This window comes from Balaenoptera borealis (assembly GCF_965194805.1).
Source record: "Balaenoptera borealis genome assembly, chromosome: 12".
Classification (NCBI taxonomy): domain Eukaryota; kingdom Metazoa; phylum Chordata; class Mammalia; order Artiodactyla; family Balaenopteridae; genus Balaenoptera; species Balaenoptera borealis.
This window is the reverse complement of record NC_138869.1, coordinates 16,406,322-16,420,673: the sequence shown is the minus strand read 5'-3', so window position 1 is coordinate 16,420,673 and position 14,352 is coordinate 16,406,322. Positions and strand designations below refer to the sequence as shown.

General features: G+C 40.2%; 1 protein-coding gene and 2 long non-coding RNA genes across 8 annotated transcripts in view; 2 read left to right on the top strand and 1 right to left on the bottom strand.

The window, feature by feature from the left end:
- Window positions 1–14,352, bottom strand: part of LOC309607158 — a 681,872-nt gene that overhangs the window by 304,238 nt on the left and 363,282 nt on the right. The window lies entirely within an intron of this gene.
- LRRN1 (leucine rich repeat neuronal 1) overlaps window positions 1–14,352 on the top strand; it is a 218,014-nt gene that overhangs the window by 778 nt on the left and 202,884 nt on the right. Inside the window, exon 1 of one of the 6 annotated variants that reach the window (XM_082345367.1) lies at window positions 108–239. The exons of 4 other annotated variants lie outside the window; for them this stretch is intronic. The gene's annotated coding sequence lies outside the window, so the exon portion shown is untranslated. Of the gene's footprint in view, window positions 1–107; window positions 240–282; window positions 8,338–14,352 lie in introns of those variants that run through there. One more of the 6 variants, XM_082345368.1, reaches the window with a different exon arrangement.
- Window positions 1–14,352, top strand: part of LOC309607164 — a 280,099-nt gene that overhangs the window by 157,276 nt on the left and 108,471 nt on the right. The gene's annotated exons all lie outside the window — the stretch shown is intronic.

The window sequence follows — 14,352 nt, the reverse complement described above, 5'->3', positions numbered from 1 at the left end:
GGAGAACGATACTTCGGAAGGAAGGCCGAACAGAAGCGAGCAAAAGGCATTGACAGGAGGCGAGCCCGCTAGATTTCAGGGACCGACGCGGGGGAGGGTGATGCCCGGGTATCCGGAGGAAGGAGGGCTGCTGGAATGTGAACTGGGGAAGGCAGCCGGAGCCGGAGAAGAGCGCGAAAGGGGGGCCCGGGGAGTTGGAAAGAGGACTAAGAGAAGGGGAAAGAAGGTGGCAGGCTGTGGTAAGAGAAAAGAGGAAGGATGTTTTGGCGGTGGCCTTGTAGGTAAAGAAAGGGACAAGGGGCGTAATTCACAAAGCATCGAGTGTACTGAAGTCAGGGTATTGGGAAGGATCTGCTCAACTGTCGCGCGGTCGAAGTGGGGAAAAGACCTCATCTTACACGTTTTGAGTCCAGAAGGGGTGGCAGCCTCAGGAGGCTTGCCAAGGATGCTGGAATGTCAGGGAAGCCTCGGTCCGCTCCAGGCACGGAGCCGGTGCTGGGTTCCCCGCGCGGCCGGGGTCGATGGCGAGGAAAGTTTGCCAGCGAGTGTCCTTTGTGCTGCGTGGAGAGGGGTGTGGGCAGCCGCCGACTCGGCACTTCCCAGGGCCCTGCAGCGACTACCTCCGCGGAGGCGAGTCCCTGCTTGGCAAGCCCAGGTAGAGTGGACAGATCGAGTAGCTGGAGGGGCGCGGCGCACTCGGGGCCGGTGGGAAAACCCGTCCCAGGACGGTTGTGAGGGAGCCGGCCTGCCTCCTCGCACTGGGAGGTTCGGCGGTGGTACCTGCTCTGGGAGACAGAGGGGGACCTTGACTGCTGGGTTCACCGCTGTAGCCACAGTGCCCGGAACTGAATGAATGAATGACCGGGGTGGGAATGGTTTTGAGGCATTCGAACCACAGAGGAAAAGGCCAAGGGTCCAGGAAAAGAGACCCTTCTCTAAATATCATGCCACCATTAGCATTAGCATTTTCACTCCCAGACCCAGAAAATAAAGAAAAAGTGGAATTCAGTGAGGCGACAGGTATTACTGACTTGAGCTTTTGCTTGTAGGATTTTTTTGAAAGGCAGTATGTTGTTTTGTTTCGCAATTTGCCTTGCCACGATGGTCTAAAGAATTAATATCACTCGAATATACTCATGACTTCATTTTTAAGAGCTAGGACTGGAGGACTGGAAAGTTCAGTAAGGTACTTTGATCAGTGTAACTCTAGAGTAAAAGTGGTGCTCTTGGCTCCAGGGCCATGTGTGTCCCAAAGTCTCTGATTTGCATGCAAATGTGAGCGAATCCTGGCAGATGTCTGGCCTCATCCATTCACATGAAGGAATTTGAAAAGACAAGGAGTCTTTAGTTAACAATAGACCTTAAGAAAATGGAATAAAGGCGCAGTGAGTTTTTCTCTTTGGGAATTCCAAGGCTTGCTGACACCTTTATTCAGGAGCCAAATTCTCTGAGTGCTATTGTATTGAAAGCCTCAAGTACTGCTTGCTCTTTACCTGGCTGTGTGTTTGTGTGCAATTTCAAGCTGGATGTTCTGAACTAGTGAGGAAAATGGTTATATGAAGCAGACAGTAACTTAATTTCACTTCTGGTGGTTTCAAGTAATTTCTGAATTGACCCCTCAACTTTTATTTAGAGTTTCTTCTCTTTTTCTTTTAGTAATCCCACCTCCTGCTCACATTTGCTCTCCATCCTCAGAAATATACAATATAGGAGAAGATAGTTGTAGATGACTAACAGGAATCTCTCATTAGAATGTCCATAGTCCAGTCAAAATCATTTTAGTAACAAGCACCAAACTTACAGAACTGCAGGTGATGAAACCATCACGTTCCTAGTCACCTGAGGGATTTTAGGGTCACAGGACAGAACAATGAATAGCGAGTCAGTCATGCAATAGACCCCAAAACAGGGACATTTCTGCCTTGTCTAAGAGTAGCTAATAGACCACTGCATTGCTCACCTCCTGGCACTGATCAACCGATGAACAAAAGGCGGGCAGTGTGGGCCACACGTGAGCCCCAGGGGTTATACCTACTGACAAGCCAGCCCAGTGGCCTCTTCTTTTGTCAGTCTCAAACACTGTTGAAGGGAAAAAGAACCTATTCACTAAACAGCGTTTGCCACTATATGCTATATATTCACTGAAAGGGACATTAAAATACAACCAAAAAAACCCCAAAACAAGACAACATTGTTTTGAGGACTCAGTGTGGGGGGTGGGGGTGGGGGATGGATAACAGATGTTAGTCTGCTGTTTTACATGTTTCCTTAAGTTATTTTCGCTGGTTCAGTAACTTTTTTACACATAAAGCAGTACTTTCCCAGGAGGGGAAAAATGAACTGAGTCAAATTTAAGTAAGAAAATGTTATAGCCAAGATTACATTTTCTGTCTTAGAGCTATCTAGAAGTCAGAAAGTAACAAATCATTATAATAAACTCTTATGTGACTTAAGCCTGGGATTTTGTCTTTATTATGGACTTGAGGGCTACCTGTAAAATGCAGTTGACATTTCTAAACTAGGCAATAAGCCGTTTTATTGTAAAGTTATCATCTAGGTATTTTGGAAACAAATGTAAGTTTAAAATGACCAAAGCCTCACATTTTGTGAGAACTTACTTCGGCTGTTACCTGCCTGTGTGAAATCTTTGTTCTGCAAGTCTAATGAAAGGGAAGATTAGGGCTTACTCCTTGGTAAATAAAAGTAATAAAGTACTTATTATTAGAAAAGGATCACTCTGCTAAGTAAAATCTTAGACCGGATCCAACTGCCGACTCTGGTTCTGAACAATAATATAGATAGTTCTGGGCAGTGTCTCGAATTCCCAAAAAGCAGGGGAAAACTCAACCATTGATTTCTCTCTGGTTAGACCCTGCTAAGGCTAGCCTCTTGACCTGAACTGTTAGAACAATTATCACATATTCTAAACCAGTGACACCCATGGGAACAAACCCAGTAGGTACTAAAGAAAATCTGTCTCTACAGAATTACAATGCTACTTCCCAAGCCAGTTGGGCATGATTATAAATAATTAGAATGGTGGACTTTTTAATGTCACCATAAATAAGCCATGAATAAAGTATGGTAAATTATAGGACCTGGGTGTCACTTTTTACTAGACTTTCATAATGCTTTCTTATAATTTATTTTTAAGCTACAAAATAATAGTTCTTTGAATGATTCGCTTGAGCACTAATGTAAGCTTGCTCAAATATTGTATTTAACTTTTCAGAATTATTATGCTGAACATCTATTTTGGGTTAAGGCAATCTGGAGATAAAGCAAATTCCAATTTAGACTCATAATCATATTTTGGTTTCTGGGAACAATGTAAGTATCTTTAACTCATGAATAGAGCTTTGATTAATATTTTATTCAAGGTGAAATTATAATTATATAGATGAAGTCAGAAAAACATGTATTCTCTCTTGTTTTGGCTCAAAGTGCAGAACAGAGACAAAAGTTAAACCCTATATGTAAAATCCAATACTTTAGTGACCAAGGGAACCATTCATTCTACAAGTCTTCTTAAATGAAGTCTGCCTTTTAAATTTTCTTGTTTTACTTATTTTATGGATACATCACTGGATGTAGCATCCAAGTCTCAAAACATAGACAAATGCATAATAAATTGTTTACTGACATTAAAATTACAATACATGATAAAATAATATAGTATATATTTTCAGACTTTATGGCCACCCTATAGAAGTGTTAAGCATATTATTCAATAATTAAAACATATGCCATTTTATGTTAGAGTTTTTTTAAAGAAACAATATGCAGGCTTATATATTATTATTATTATTTTTACTTTTTGAATATTTCCAAAAGGTCTAACAAAGGTAGGATATTATTAGCAGTTTTATCAGTTATTTGGTGGGTAACTAAGCTACCTAGTCATAGCCAGGTGATCTTAGATCAGCTTCTTAACCCCACCAACCCTCAGTTTCCTCATTTGTATCATGACAAGGTTGGGAGTATAGGGCTGGAAGGACTAACTACCATAATTAGTGAGATTGCTAAAAGGTTTGTGGAAGCTGTGTCTTCAATACCACAACTAACATAAACATTTAACTTGGATGGAACCATTACACTTAATATACCAAAAGTTATCCTGAGATGCACAGAAACTAGGCTTAAACTTGCATTGATACAGACTGGAGGTCTGTCAGCTCTGATTTGAGGGTACCCTCCAAAGATGCTGCTGCCTTGACTTACAACATTTAGTTTTGAAAACTGAGGAGTGAAAACTGTGTTTACAATGGCTTATTGCCTTCCATTTACACTCTTCATAGCTCAGGGGTTGAAATGTTATTTGAAAGCTCTGATTAATATAAATGTCTTGTAATTTTCTGGCCATCCTAGCTCACATCTATTATACCCCTGGCAGACATGTGGACTCCACAACTGCCCCCTCATTTGTATATGAAACAGACACACTGGTGGCATATTTTGGTTACCATAGTTACATTAACAATATACAAATGACCTGACATACTTCTTCGTGAAAGGTTTTTGTTGCAAATATTATGTTGACCTGGGAGTAAAGGACAACCATCTAAAGTTTGAGGCATACATAGATTAATCTGTTGTCCATTTCTGAAGCCACCATTTCAATCATGGGAGAAGAGCCATCCTACAGTGAGGTCCAGGAAAAGGCAATCGCAAGACTTTGACTAGCAAAGATTTCCAAGGGAGGCATTTCCAACAATGCTTAACCTCTACAGGAGGATGTCTGTTACGTATTCATTTCAAAATATTTGCTCCTCCTATTCATGACTGCCCTTTGTGAGATAATATATCAGCATAGTCATTTTTGATTCATACAAGGAAAAATGGACAGCATCCATCTCAGTAAGACCCAGGAGACAAAAAAATCAATCTGCACTATTAAGCAGTAAGCACAAAGAGAGAATCTTCATTTAGGATAACTAAAAAAGCTTTACAAAGAAAGATTGCTTAATTGGTTTCATGCCTATAATTTTCCCCTCTAGAAAAAAATGTTAGCATGGCAATAAAGAATATCATTAACCTGCACTGTTATTTCACAATAGTAATAAGTCTTAATTTGCATCTATAATAATCACTGTAATCAAGTACTGTACAGGGAGTCGGGAAGGCACAGGCTCATTTCCCAGCTCTGACACCAATGACTGAATGTGTGACCTTCTGGATGTCCTGCCTCCCTCCTGGTGCTTCACGTCCCTATCCGAGTTGTGTTTTAAAGGATCCAGGAACACTGGTAGATATTTCTAGTATTACCACTGCAAAGAATTTGATTTCTGCCCTATACGTCATGACGAAATGGAGAGCTAAAGGTCTGGGGGACACGGCAAGGTGATTTTTCTGGTTCCTAATCCCACAACTGAGAGATTGTTTTGTTCTTTTAAAAATTTTCTCCCCCTAATGTGACAATTCCCCACCACCTCACTTGGACTTTCTTGAGGGAAAGAATTTTACTTGGGATATAGGAAGCTGCTTGCACACTCAGTAAATATATACTGACCACCAGCCATGTGCCAGGCATCATAAGAGGTACTAAAACCAAAAGAAATTAGCTTGATTTTTCTGCATCTTGTATGCTAAATCCATCATAAGCATTTTAAGTATTTATTAAGTGCCTGGTATGAAAAAGCACTTGGCTAGATCTAGCATGGAGGTTTTCAACTAGGGGTGATTTTGCGCACCCCCCCGCCCCCAGGGGACATTTGGAGACATTTTTGTCAATTATTGTCACGACTGAGGGTGGGGTGTGCTACTGGGTAGAAGCCAGGGATGATGTTAAACATCCTAAAATGCACAGACAGTCCCTCCACAACAGAGAAGTATCTGCTCCACATGTCAGTCAGGCCAAGGTTGAGGAATCCTGCTCTGGTTGATGTAGCTCTGCCCTCAGTGAGTTTAAGTCTAGTACAGGTTACAGAAAGGAGACTGGCAAGTACAATAAAGCATGCTGTGATGGTAAGAGTGTGAGCTACAGAATCTGTACAGAAGTAGGAGCCTTCATTCAAAGTTTGGCAGCCAGCAAAAGCTTTAAGAAACATTCTGATTAATTCCCAGAATGGGCTATCACCTGGAACACCAGTGTTCAGCAGGAGACAATTTTAGATCTAACCTCATTGAACATAAGTGAGTTGGATGGTTGTTTGAAAGAGGGTGGACGCCTTAAGTTTGTTGAGAACTCTACACTGGGGATGGAGTTGTTAATTCCTTGTAGGACTCAGAATTCAGAGTGTCTTGAGTCATTAGGAGAGGAGGCTGGAAACAGAATGAATGTCAGTGGCGAGAAACATAGGGCTGTACAAGCTGCTTAAAGAGAAGATGTAGCTGAGTTGACAAAGTGAATAATGCCTCATGTTTTAGAACCTCAAATTCTGCAGAGTCCTTAAATATGTATCTCATCTGACCTGCCACAGTCTGAGACACCAAGTATTATCATTCCTTCTCCCTTTTTTCAATAACTAAGGTATCAGAGCCATGGAGAGATTCAGTGTGACCTTGGACGAGTCACTTAATATTTCTCTAATGTTTATCTATAAAAGAAGAGGGGTTGCAAGGCTCTTCTTCCTAATGCAAGTTCAGTTTGTCTAAGGACACATCTAGGGAAACAGTGGAGCTGGGATAAGACCAGCCTCACTGCCTCTCTCAGACCCAGTGCCTTTCCCATTCACACCAAGGCTGCTTCCTGGACCATGAAGTCAGAACAGGTAATAATATGACAGTGATTCAGCATTCTACCTCTTGGGTTACCAAAAAGAGCAAGGATTTTGGAGGCGTCAATTATAATGTATAATGCAGAGAAACTTAAGCTGGGTTTCCCAGATACCTAAGGACTAATCAGACTTTCCCTCTAATATTTTATTTTAAGCTGACCTTAGAAGCTTAAAAAATACTGTGACAAGCTGGGAAGAAAGGTTCATAGGAGAGTGATGCTAGGGTAAGAAAATGATATAACCCAGAATGTGTGTGCAGAACTGACGATGTTCTGCCTAGAAAAGAGATGCAGTAGTGGCGTGGCTTTCTGCCTTTGTTTGATTTTGCTCTGTTCTTTGGCAGGGGTATTTTAACTTTCCTCCCAGAGAACAATGACCAGCGTGTACACACACACACATGCACACCCACATACAACAGGGATGACACACTAGATTCCATACTGAGACATTTATGTTTTTGCTTTAATTAAGACTGGCACATTAAAAATGAGCTTTGGGGAGAGCCTTCTCTCAAGGTTTTAAAGATTTAACTACTTCTCACTTCTGTGCGATGGAGTAATGTTTTCTTGGGAGAAGGAAGACTGAGAAGCTGCCTGACTGCTCAAATTTCTTTTCATCTTCATAATTCTGTGATTTCCAAGATCATGAGCGAGAGTTATGTAGGACTTCAGCCATGACCTGAGAGTTTCCGAGACACTAATGGAATGTATATTAACTTATCCAAGCATGATAGAACCACTGAAGACTCTGGAGTGGCAATTAACTGGATTTCTCCACTTGTTCTTCCAGCTGATTATGGTTCTTTGCAGGGAGAACTACACGTCAGGTTTAACCCCTCAAAGGACCAGTTAGCTTTGCTGTGTCCTACGGGGATAGTCTGTCTCTGGAATCCCAGCCGACCTCCCGCACATACCCACAAACTCATCATTTCTCTCCTGGGAGGCCAGGTGAAAAATTTGGGTCTCTTCAAAACCATCTGAAGGAAAAACACAAAGTATGTGGGCAAATACTGGTGGGATAGTTTTCTCTTCATGCATGAAGGATAACACTGTCAAAATAGAACCCTAGTGAAGAAGTTTCCAAATGGCTTCACCCTCAGGATAGAGCAATGGAATGAGAGATTCACTCCATGCACATGAGATGCTTTAGTTTTTAGGAAGAAAATATTATATGGAACTCCCAAATAGCATCCCCAGGGCCCACCATATTATCTAATATAGAATGTAGAAGCAGTAGGAGAAAGGTAATGCTATCCAACATTATTGTGCCTTTCCAGTGTGCCAGGAACCATCTCACACACCTTACCCACATTCATTCATTTAATCCTTGCAACTACTGTAAAATGTAGACACCCGCTTTATAGCTCAGGAAACTCGCACAAAGCAAATAAGTAACTTGCCCAAGGCCACAAACTAGTGTGTACTCAATAAATATTTATCAAATGAATAAATGAATGAATAGGATATACATCTGTTTTAGAGGAGAGAGTCCTTTATTCGAATTCTCAGTTTATAGCAGTCCTGCTTTCTAAGCAGGGCACTTTCAAGAATGATGACAAATGAAGTCTGGATGACAGATGAAGTCTAACTTCATCTGGATGACAAATGAAGTCTCAGAGCTGGTAAGTGACAGAGCAGGGATATGAACTTGGGTCCGACTCTGAAACTGCACTGTTAAAGCACTCGGCTATGCTTCTTTCTCTTTAATTGCAGCTATAAAACAAAAGGATTGGACTAGACTAGCTTTCATAGCCCAGCCGGCTCTAAAAATTCTATAATTCCATTATTAAAGTAAGGTTTATGTAAAATAAAACATGATGTATTTTTTATTACTTTAAATTTTAAAATCTGATATTTTTATTTAACCAATCATCATTGAATTATCCTGTAAAATTACATTGGAGTTATTAACAGCATGTTTTTAAATTGTTTTTAAGATAAGTAATTTTAAATAGATGAAAATGCACACTTAAAGATTGCATTCTCCTAACCAGTATCATCACATGGCATATTGAATTATATCATCGTCTAAATTTAGAAGGTTTCTAAAAATTGAAAAATATCTTTCTGTTACACAGAGAAAAGAAGTCAAATTATTAATTGTGAAAAAAGTTACTCTGATATTTGCAGAGATAAGGAGATTGCTGAATATTATGAAAAGTATTGAGTGATTTTTACAAGAGCTTAAAGCTGCTAGCAATATTAGAAACTACTTGAGATTTGCTTCTAAATATTGTTTTGCTTTAAGAGATCCTTCTGGCATCCAAGTGATGCATCAGAACAATGTGAATCCCTGCCATAGTATTACAGGATGTACAATCCAAGGCAGGGCAAAGAGAGTGGATAACTAGGCAGGTCTTAAGAGTTGGGAAGAATTGGTTCCAAAACTGCATCCTAGCTGTGCGATGGAGTGATTTCAGTGAGCCTCAGTATCCTCATCTGTAAAATGGGGATAATGATAGAACCTGCCTTATAGAATCATTGGATTCATTCAATGAGATCATGTGTCTAAAGCCCTTTGCATATTTCCTGGACCAAGGTAAGTACTTAGTAAATAGTAGCAATGGGTAGTAGTGGTATTATTATGTGGAAATCTGGCATTCTGACTGCTATTGTGTCTGGATGCTCTTTTGGAGGCAAGTGGATGTATTTTAACAGACAAGAAGATTCAGACTAGATATTTGAGAAGTCGATAGTTCACACGGTTGTCACCTTTTGTGATGAACCCCAAGAGAGCTTTATATTTGTCCAGACATGCAAGAAATCTTGAGTCAGCGGATGTACTTTGAAAGAAGTGGCAAACAGATGAATACATTAGAGCTTTTTTGTTTCTAGATTCTGCTTTGTATCCACTCTCTCTTTTCTCTCTCTGAAAATATTACAATACTCCTAAGTTGTGATTCATAGAATCAGATTTTCTAACCAGAGAGAAAAGGTTCAGTTCAGAGCTATCATCCCCCAAAGAGGAGCTGAATTCAAGACATTGTTAGAACTAACAGACCCAAAAGCTTCAACTCTCTGAAATCCATTGTTAGATAATAAAGTTGTTGAGGCGTATAAAACTCTTAGAACAATGGCTAGCATCTTGTAAATGCTCAATAAATCCTGCTGCTACCACTGTTATTGTTGATTCTGTGTATCACCATCTTCATAACATTTATCTTCTTGCTTCTTGACCAAACTACAAAGCTCCTGGTTGGGAGCAGATTAGAACCCAATGCAGTGTAACCAAGAGTCCTCCTGGGAGCAGGTCAGTCACAAAGCAAGAGGAAGTACCGGGCAAGCCAAATCAGGTGACTCTTAAGAAGACCCCTGGTAGATTGACATAGGAAAAAGTTGCTATGATTTAGCTTCTATAGCCTCTACCCCGTTTCAGCTAGCATATTCTCCTTTACTCATGAATGGGAGTGTTAGAATACAATTAAGTGCCTCATTTTCTTTGAATTCTTTGAGGGCTGGAAATAATAATTATGTACAGAGAACCTTATATTCATTGTCTGTTTAATCCTTCTAATCAGAGCTTCCCAACTGGTAGCTGGGTGCATTTACAGGTAATTGGAGATACTGATACTCTTAGCCCTTGGGGACAGCCAGTACCACCCAGTTAGTCACCTCTGGTAACCCTTGCCAATAAACAGCATTTTCTAGTGTACTGAGAGGAGGTGCACAGCAACTGTTATCCCCGGTTTAAAGATAAGGAAAAAACCTGAGACAAAGAATTTGTCCAATATCTCACAGCCAGTTAGTGTATAGGACCAGGTGCTTTTAACTCTGGTTTTCCTCCAGGCTGAGTTAGTCACACTGTCTTTGACTTTCCCGCATTTCCTTGTCCTCACTTCAAGCATAGTGTGTTATCTTAATTTAAGTTTATTTATTCACATCATTGTGATACCACCCCCTCCACCAAACAGCTCCTTAAGGGAAAGACTATGGCTTACTCAGCCTTGAGTCCCTGGCACCTAGAAGAGTACTTGGCACATGGAAAACACACTTACAAATATTCAGTGGATGAAAGAGGAAAGGGATTTCCATATCATATCTCTTTTTCATTTTGCCATGCTGTTTCTTCTAATAATTAAAAAAAAAATTATTTCCTAAATAGTTTGGTAGAAATTAGTAGCTCTTAAACCTGTATTTATACTCAGAGATGTTAGTACATTACTATTTTAGATAGGTTATTATAGAAAGCTGAACTCATTTGGGGATGCTTTTATGTTATTAATGCCAAGGAAGTGTTATTAATCAAAAAGTATTCATTAAATGCATGTAGAATATCCAGTGCTATTAGCAGGGTGATGTGGAGGAATGAAAAAAGTGTACAAGGTGTTATTTCCATCCCAAATAAGCTTTGAGACTCATTGGGGAAACAGAATGAATAGAGACAAGACAAAATAATTAAGTGATCGTCTGTGGAAATTCCACAACAACAGAAAAAAAGAGGGGCTCGGATGAGATGGGTCTGGGTTTGAATTTCAACTCTATCACATACTAGCTGTGTGATCTTGGTTAAAAGACTTAACTTGTCTGATTCCCCAAGCTGTCTCATCTGTAGAATGGAGGAGTGATATGACCCCACAGGGCTGCTCTGAAGATATGTGGGAAAGCTCTTGCTATAATGCTTAGAACATGACAGTCATTTACTTCAGTCACTTGGCAAATATTGACAGCATCACCTCTGTACAGATCTTTTTGTGTGAGCTGGGGATACAGTGGTGGGCAAAACAGATGAAATGCAGTCCCGTCCTATGTGGGGCTTGCCTTCTCATGGGGGATAAAAGCATTAATCCGATTATCACACAAGAAAATGTAAAAGTATGGCTGTGTTAAGTCCAGTGAAAGAGAAGTTCATGAGGCCAGAATAGAACATTACATGGAGGCTTCTAAGAGAAGACCTGCCTAAAGAAGTGACATTTCAACCAAAATCCCAAGCATAAGTGAGAATTAGCCAGGCAATGGGGTGCACGGGGGAGCTTTGTAAGCTAAGATTTGGAGGTTGGAAGAAGCTCGATGGGTTTGAGAAACAGAAGACCAGTGAGGCTTAGAATAGAGCAAAAGGGGGGCCATTAATCTCAGACCTTCCTTTCCCCTTTCCTCTAAAGTACACTGGAGTTCAGACAAGACAGATTATTATGAAGTTCCGCAAAGGGGGAGTTTGCATTATGTACAGAAGGGATGCGATGTGTTGAATCTAGTCATGGAAAGGGGAAGAGAACAGAAGGCTTGAATTCCTGGAGAGAAGAACTGCAGGAGCAAGGGCTCAGGTGCCTGGGCTGGCTGAGTGGCATGCCAATGCCTGACGTGTTTGGACTGACATACCAAGACTAACAGCTAAAGAGCACAGGAGGAGAAAGTCTCTCCTTCCTTTCTGTGTGGTCTTGGGCATGTTACTTAACTTTTCCACCTCTTGGTTAAAGATAAAATGTATGTGAGAGTGACACAGAGTGTCTAGTAAGCTAATATACCTTCTTTAATTTCCTGCTTTCCATTGCCTTTTTCCCCCGTAATACATTTCCTTTTATTGTAGATGAACCCCTGATTAAGACACTGGCTAACTGACAACACATCAGCTGTGTTGCCCACAGATGTAAATTTTTAAATACTAGTTTAGGGGTATCTTAAAACCCTCTTGCTTGGTATGCAAATGTTTCATGTGTGGAATATCATTCTTGTTCCTGATCTCCATTATGTAAATTGCACTTAGCCACATCTGGCCGGGTGTTAACATGAAAGACGTGACTGATGTTGAGTGTTCAAGATCCTCCAAGAGATTTAGATGCTGAGTAATTCCATTAGGGTGCTAATGACCGTAAAACCTAGTTGTTATTGATCTGTCCTCCATGGAGAGATCTACTTTTCTGCCTGATCTCAATTATTATGGTTCATAATACAGAGATCATTTCAGCACTGAGTTAGCATGCTGCCCCTGTAATAATTTGTTTTAGCTTCATCTTTGTATTGACATATAACTTAATTCAGACACTATCACCAAATAGTTATCAAAGGAGATGATGGAGATAGAGTGACTTATTTTTCAGTAAGATGCCATTATCCTTCATATTTATACTGTGCTTTATAGCAGTACATCTCTGGTTCCCTGAACCCTTTTATTACTATTCTACTTTTCTCTCCATGCCTCTTGAGATCTTCTTAAGTCTTACCAATTTCAGTTCTCATTACCTCTTATTTAGCTTATTGAAAATGCTTCTTAGTGGGTTTCCCCATATCCATTATGTTCCCTCTCCTGTCTTACACACAGCTGGTGGATCAATCTTTCTGAATTGTAGAAATGATCCCATAGTTCCCTGCAAAAGACATTTAGTGGTCCCCACTGATAATGAGATTGTGCTGGATATTTTCCATACCCCTCCAGAACCACCCTACTCCACTTTGCTTTGCAACCTGGGAATCAGATTGTATGGACTGTCCCAGTGGGTCCTTTGCCATCTGGTTTCTGTTGACTTCTGCTTCGTGCAGTAGCTAGCTCAGGGGTGTTGGGCCATCCTTTGTGAGTTTACCTTAACCTTGTCCATGCCTTGTAAATGGTCCCTTTTTTAAAATTTTCTTTATTCACTCCCTTTTGAATGTACCTTCTGTTTTCTGCTAGGTCTCTGACAATGATAATAAATTGAGAGAATACTTCTTAGTGAAGCATAAAAAGCCCTCCATAGCTAGGCACCATCCTTCTTTTCTGTCTTGATTTCCATTCCTATCTTAGAGACCTTGAATCTCATTCATAATGAAATAGTTCTGATTCCATGTACCTATTCCGCCTCTGCTACTTTGGTGCCTTGACACCAGCGGTGTGCTGGTAAATGTTTAACAGTCAGATCTCCAAAAAGATAAGCCTGATTCGTAGTGTTTGCCAATTTCTGTGGTGTAAGTACACTCACCATGACCAATCGTAAGCTAACAACATGATGTCTCTAAACTTGGATGTGAAAAGAAATGCTTACAATTGGCTCAGGACACCACTGCTTTGCATACAACTTCACCTCCACTTAGGATGCCTGCTTCCCCCCACTCCTCAACAGTGCCTTACACAGAAGAACTGCCCAGTCAACTATTCTAATTCATTTCTATTGTTCCTTTGAAGGGTACAGTAACCTAATTGCCAGCCACATGTTGATGGTAATACTTCTGAACCCAGAATCTTCTCATGAGTGCTAACATGGGTGCTTGTTAGATTTTGGAGACTTAAAAGTCCTGAAGCAAAAATAAGTTACCTGTCCATATTTTATCCCAAGTTGCTGAAGCTTACTAAAAGTTGCTTAATTCTCCAAGAAAATAATTCTCATTTTCTGGTCTTGTGTTCAAATTATGTCTTCATTATCCTCATTTAAATATAACTTGAAGTAATAATAAAACAACATTAATATATTTCATCACTATTATAACCAGTGGAACATTCCACAGTTTAAATAGTGTACTCTTAAACCTAAAACTCTACAGAAAGCTTTTAAGGTGTATGTTAGTCCTAGATAGATAAGATTGCACTGCATTTTATTCTAAAATGTACTTTATTATGAAATAACCTTTTTATTTAGTCAACCTTTCTAAGAGATAACTTTAATTTTGCTTCATTAAAAATATCATTCCTGGGGCTTCCCTGGTGGCACAGTGGTTGAAAATCTGCCTGC